Genomic DNA, 6,968 nt, shown 5'->3' with positions numbered 1-6,968 from the left:
AAGAGGTTCATAACCATGTTGGAGAAGGTGCTGGCAATCATGCTCCACAAGAGAGGAGAGTGCTAGGCTACTACATTAATCCCAATCCTGGGAATTGGGGGAGCAGCATTCAAAAGCTAACCATTCATGCCAATAACTTTGAGCTAAAACCACAACTCATCACCCTTGTCCAAAATAATTGTTCCTTTGGAGGAGGTGCACAGGAGGATCCCAATCAACATTTAACAACATTCTTGAGAATCTGTGATATTGTGAAAGCCAACGGTGTTCATCCTGACACCTATAGATTGCTTTTGTTCCCATTCTCTCTCAGGGACAAAGCATCTAAATGGTTAGAATCATTTCTTAAGGAAAGCCTCACCACTTGGGAGGATGTTATTAACAAGTTCTTGGCAAAATTCTACCCTCCCCAAAGAGTCAATAGATTGAGAGCTGAGGTTCAAACATTCAGACAACAAGATGATGAAACTCTCTATGAAGCATGGGAGAGATACAAGGAGTTGACAAGAAGGTGCCCTCCAGATATGCTCAATGAGTGGGTGCAATTGCACATTTTCTATGAATGATTAACATATGAATCAAAGAAGGCCGTGGATCATTCTTCAGGAGGTTCCCTCAACAAGAAAAGGACAATTGAAGAGGCCATAGACATCATAGAAACTGTGGCCGACAATGAATTTTTCTATGCCTCTGACAGAAGCAATAACATAGGACTGATGGAGCTGAGTCACATGGATGCAATACTAGCTCAAAATAAGTTGATCACCAATCAACTTGTAGAGCTCAACAAGAAGATGGAGAAGAACCAAGTGGTAGCAATCAACACTTAACCACCAGAGCGAATGAACACAGAGGAATGAGGTGATTGGGAGCAAACTAATTATGTTGGAAACTCATCAAGGCAACCCAATGACCCATACTCCAAAACCTATAATTCTGGTTGGAAGAACCACCCAAATTTTAGGTGGAGAAACCAGCAAAGCCAAAGCCAAGATCATAGACCTCACAACTCCAACCATTACAATAATTCCACTTACCAACAGCCCAACCAAAGACCATACTAATACCCACACAACAACTCTCACCAACCCTCATATCAAGCACAAAGTATCCATCCTCAACCTCCAATTCCCAACATGCCACCACCATCTGAGGATAAATTATCCCGTATTGAGGCCATGCTTGGAGATCTCTGCAAGGAGGTTCAAGACAATAGAACATTCAAAGATGAAGTGAGGGCTAATATAAAGAACCAAGAAGATACTATCAAGAAGCTTGAATCTCAGGTAGGATACCTCTTTCAGCAGATTCCTAAATCCATTGACAGTTTTCCAAGTGATACAGAGAAAAATCCTAGAGGAGAAACAAAGAAACAAGATGGGAAGAGTGCAAAGTAATTACCCTAAGAAGTGAGGAGACTTTAGAGGAAGAAATCAGCAGCTCAACAGAACACACTCAAGAAGCTCCAAGGGAGAAACTAGAAGAGAAAGAACAAGGAATTCACCCTGCACAATGGAAGGAACCAAAAGAGAAGGAAATCTTGAAACCTTATGTGCCAAAAGCACCATTCCCCAAGAGACTCAAGGGTGGTGAGAAAGAGAAGACATACTCTAAATTTCTGGATATGTTCAAATCTCTTCATGTCAACATTCCCTTCATTGAAGCCCTTCAATAAATGCCTTCATATATCAAGTGCATGAAAGAGTTGCTAACCAAGAAAAGTCCATTGAAGAGTGGACAAATAGTGGTGATGAATAAAGAATGCAGCGCCCTCATCCAGAAGGAGTTGCCTACAAAGAAGAAGGATCCAGGAAGCTTTCACATCCATTATGCTATAGGGGACACAATGATTGACAGAGGATTTTGTGATCTGAGAGCAAGCATAAATCTAATGCCTCTGTCTCTCATGAAGAAACTGCAAATCAATAAGTTAAATCTACAGATGTGATCCTTCAATTGGCTGACAAGACCCAGAAATAAGTGCAAGGAGTGGTTGAAAATGTACTGGTAAAGGTAGGGAGGTATTTCCTCCCTATAGACTTTGTTGTTTTTAAAATGGAAGAAAGGTACCTTCATCCAATCATTTTGGGAAGGCCATTTCTAGCCACAGCAAGAGCACTCATAGATGTTGAACAAGGGGAGATGATATTGAGAATACATGACGAACAACTCACTTTTCATGTCTCCAAATCCTTACATGATTTAGATCAAGAGCAAGAATGCATGAAGGTTGATTCTGGAGATAAAAACCTAAAAGAAGCACCCAATGAATCATCCCTAGAGCATCCAAGGTCATGCTTGAAAGAGAAGAAAGAAGTAAAGGTAGTGCTACAGACTGAAGAAATTAAGGAGGAGCTAGAGTCACAACCGCCACATGAGACAAGCAACAAGATCGCTCCTGACAAGAAGATCACAACGAATAAGGCACTACCAGAAGAAGGGAGGAAGAAAATGCCAAGAGGTTGGAGGAACAAAAAAAATTCCCACTGAAGATTTTTCTCCAGGGGACAGAGTGATATTGATTCACCATCCACTAATACCACCTCATTTTCCTGTGATACCATCTCAATTACCTCAAGTGTACACAATCAACAGAGTCCTCTCATTGGAGCATGTTGAGATCCTCAAGGAAGGAAGTAGAGACAGATTCACTATAAGAGGGGAGGATCTGAGACACTATGACTATCATCCTCCTTGATAAGATAACAACCGTCAAGATAGTGACGTTAAAAGAGCGCTTGTTAGGAGGCAACCCAACTAGAGGTAACTCTATTTTTTTAAGCTTGTTTCAATAAAAGAGTTAAGTAGATTTCTTTGTAATGCAAGGAGCTAAGTTTGGTGTTGCAGACAAAACAATTCAATGGTGAATATGAGATTCTAAGTTTAGTGTTCCACCACAAATTTCATTGATAACACATTGCATCCCTCAACATAATTAGTTACTAGTTCCAAACAATCAAAGAAACTACTTAACAGTTGTTTAATTTTTAGTTCAGAATGATTATCTTAATAAAAGCACTCGATGTTTCCTGCATATATTCACTTTGCTGCCTATAGAAGTAGGCAAAGAACTAAGTTTGGTGTTCCCACACCAACTTAAGTTCAGAAAATCACAAGCATACATGCATGTTAACCATCTTTCAAGTGCTTGGAGAACAAGCAACTTCCAATCACTTTGCAGGAAGACAATTAATCTCTTGGAAGGACTATGCATCATCATCAAGGAGAATGCAGAAGTTAAGGAGAGTGATAAAAATTTAAGTAAGAAGATGCCAAGAGGTTGTATTGTTACCTAACTGTTTTATTTTGAAATGTCTGGAAGTCTGAATGTTCCTGTGCTCATAAGTATCCTGCATTTAAATTTTGTTTGTTTGATTTTCGTTTTTAGTATGCTAGTCTAAATGCCTGTTTCACTTTCATCTGCTTAAATGTATGTTTTGTTCCCTTCTAATTTAATAAAAGAAAATGTTTTGAAATAGGAAGTGTAATTGTCCAAATTTGGTAAGAATTAGAATAAAGTTAAGTGGTGGTATATGTTTGATTAGTTAGCAAGTTCAATAATAAAAGATGAAAGGTAGAATGTTACTTTTTAAGTATAAACCCGGTGCTGTTGTGAAACCTTAGTAAATAAGCATCCATGGGAAATGAAGAAAAGCCAAAAATTGGCAACAAAAATAAAAGAAACAAAGAATTAAGCTAGACACCAATAGCTTGGACCTTAAGACACATGCCTGTGGTGTTTTTGTACTAGGATCTTCTTGGATGATTAAGTTCTAAGGAGTTTTTCAACACTTGGTAACTTGGGTTAACTAACCCGGGATTATCAACCAAAAGTCCACTATCAAGAGCAACCTAGTTACAAGGCATTTAGTAACCCAAAGAGGTGCTGGGCACCAATGTTCTTAAGAAGAATTGTGAGCCAAGTGTCTGTGGTGAATATGTGTTGATTGAAAATAAGATAAAAAGCTGCTACAACACATGACACTAAGCTACAATTGAAGAATAAGTTTCTGAAGCAAAATAAAAGCAAAAGAAGAAAATTCACCAAGGATGGATGAATAACAAGGCTTCACAGCAGCAACTCTAGTTAGCACTTAAAGGGACACTTCAACCTGGAAACTAATAAAAGTTGAGCTTCAACTACTTTCTGCATGAAACCCCATGAACCAATTTCATTATCTGCTGATAAGGACATATGCTCTTCCTGTTTTCATTCATTTCCTCTCTTGTTTTACTGCTTGCTTGGGGACAAGCAAGATTTAAGTTAGGTGTTGTGATGCCAAGGCATCTTAGGATAGTTTCACTAGCCTTTTTCATTTGTTTTCATTAGGTTTCATGCACTTTCTTGAGCAATAAGCAAGTAATTGGATGAGAATTTCATGTATACCTTGATTTAATCAAACATGGTTAATTGATGCATTTTCATAAGATTATTGCAAGATTTATTTGATTGCTTTAAATGATGCAACTTCTTGTGATTTTAGCAAGGCTTTGATGTATGTGTTTGGTTGATGATAGGTGAACAGAAGCAAGGAAGAACAGAGAAAGAAATAGAGAAAGGAGCAGAGGAAAAGGAGTAACATTGGAGGCCAAGTTAGCCCACCAACATTACCTCAAATGTCGGAGACAGAGGATAAAAATGCAACGTTGGTGGCCAACGTTGGCTCACCAATGTTGCTGGAAACATTGAGGAATAAAGGGTGCAACGTTGGAGGGAACGATGGTTTTACCTGCAACATCTTCGATAAAAAGCAATTTTGGAGGTTCAAAAATATGATTGTGACGTGTATGCGTCGATGACGCGTACGCGTGGAAGTGAAAAATTGAGAGTTCACATGCACACATCGGTGACGCGTACGCGTAATTTGGCGAAAATCCAATTTGACGCGTACGCATGGGGTGACGCGTATCCGTGACCAAAAGAGCGTTGGTGGGCAAACGTTGCCTCAAATGCTACCCCCAATGCTTGTGATACGAATCTCAAAAATTTGAAGTTGGAAACTTGCATCGACGCATACGCGTGGATGACGCGTACGCATGGATGCAAGTTTTAGTCAGTTCGTACACGCATGAGTGACGCACACGCGTGAAACGTTGTTTTGACACGCACGTGTGAGTGAACAAACGTTGGCATTCCAATGTTGAGTCAAATGTTGGGGCCAACGCTCACCTTTCTTCAATTGCAATGTTTGACTCAACGTTTACCCACAAGCATTGATCTCCAACGTTGATAGTAGAATTGTGCACCCATGCAGATTATGAACTTTAAATGGCCAAAAAGCCCCTCTTCAACGTCACTGGGATCCACTGCAACTTTAACTTGCTTCAACAGAGGCCAAAAGCCCAATCCAAAGACTTGAAGACTTAATGGGAAAGTGTATAAATAGATAGGATTTAAGTTAGATTAGTGGATCAGCACTTGGGGGATCTAGGATTTTATTCTCTCTGCAATTCTACTTTAGATCTAGTTTATTTTCTGCAATGTACTTTTCAATTCCAATTTCCATTTCCAGAGCTATGATGAACTAAACCCCTCTTCATTGGGTTAGGGAGCTCTGTTGTAATTCAATGGATCAATATTAATTTTCATTCTTCTTCTTCTTTCTTTTCTCTTGATTTTACTAGAAAGCTTTCAATCTTCATCGAATTGGATAGTTGTCTTGGAAGAGAAGCTATCCATAATTGGATCTCCTCTGAACCTTAGAAGAGAAATGAGGAGATCATGCTAGAAATGCTTTCACATGTTGGACCGGATTAGGGATTGGATGGATATTGTGACATATAATCCTACCAATGCTTTGATTTGGAAATACATGTGGTATAATCAGTGACCACACTTTATCTCTTCCCATGAGCAATTAAATCAAGGAATTAGGCAATTGTTCAAGTTTAGAGAGATTGGATTGCCAAAGAATTGGGATCCAATGAATGCATTGATTGAGGAAGAGATGAAAATGAACTTGATCCGGAGGATTGCAATATCTCCTGAGCCCAATGAACTTTCCCATTTCTGATCTTACCCATTCTTTACATTCTGCAGTTTACATTTATGCTTAATCACCCCATTCCCATTTAATTTCTTGCAATTTAAGCTTCTGCAATTTAATTCCAGTAATTTACTTTCAGTTATTTACATTTCTTGCTCTTTAAGTTTTTTGTTATTTATATTCTGCAAGTTCTCAATTCCAATTCCGATTAGTTGAACAAGAACACTCCTCTAATTATAGTTGCTCAACCAATCAATCCCTGTGGGATTCGACCTCACTCTATTATGAGTGTTTACTTGACGACAGTTCGGTATACTTGCCGAGGGAAATTTGTAGCGATACAAGTTTTCGTGCATCAGTAGATAGTTCATTTGCATTGAATAAATGTTGATACCCTTTGTCTCTTTCTTGAGTTTAGCATGAGGACATGCTTAGTTTAAGTGTAGAGAGGTTTGATAAATCCCAATTTTGTGGTTTATCTTGTGTTGAATTTAGGGATTTTTATCAACTTATCTCACATTTATTCAATGAAATAGCATAGTTTTGTAATTCTTCCTAATTTGTACTTAAGAGATAAAAACATGCTTTTTGGGCCTTTAATTTGCCAATTTTAATTCACTTCAATCCCATTCGATGCCTTGATATGTTTGTTGAGTGATTTCAAGCTTATAAGGCAAGGATTGGATGGAAGAGGTGAAGAGAAAAGCATGTAAAGTGGAGAATTTATGAGGAAATGAGGGTTTGATGATAATTGAGCACTCGATTGTGATTCCTAGGGAGAATGACTCGGGACTAATACTCTCGGTTATTTTTATTGAGTTGGACTTGTGACAACCAAAAATTAAACTTTGATTGAGCGTTACTTGTCGGTTTGGAACTATACTTGCAATGAAGTTGTTTCCTCTTACCGAAAAGAAAATTCTAAGCCGACGGGTTATACTCTATCACCGCGTATGATGGGTATGCGTACGCATATCATGT

At 38.6% G+C, this 6,968-nt stretch overlaps 1 non-coding gene across 1 annotated transcript; it reads right to left on the bottom strand.

The window, feature by feature from the left end:
* Positions 1–422: 422 nt before the first annotated feature.
* Positions 423–529, bottom strand: LOC112787610 (small nucleolar RNA R71). Its single transcript, XR_003195014.1, has one exon. It is a non-coding gene; the product is annotated as a small nucleolar RNA R71 (small nucleolar RNA).
* Between the last annotated feature and the right edge of the window lie 6,439 nt (positions 530–6,968).

This window comes from Arachis hypogaea, chromosome 20 (genome assembly GCF_003086295.3).
Source record: "Arachis hypogaea cultivar Tifrunner chromosome 20, arahy.Tifrunner.gnm2.J5K5, whole genome shotgun sequence".
NCBI classification, from domain to species: domain Eukaryota; kingdom Viridiplantae; phylum Streptophyta; class Magnoliopsida; order Fabales; family Fabaceae; genus Arachis; species Arachis hypogaea.
The sequence above is the reverse complement of the archived record's forward strand: the minus strand, read 5'-3'. Positions and strand labels throughout refer to the sequence as shown.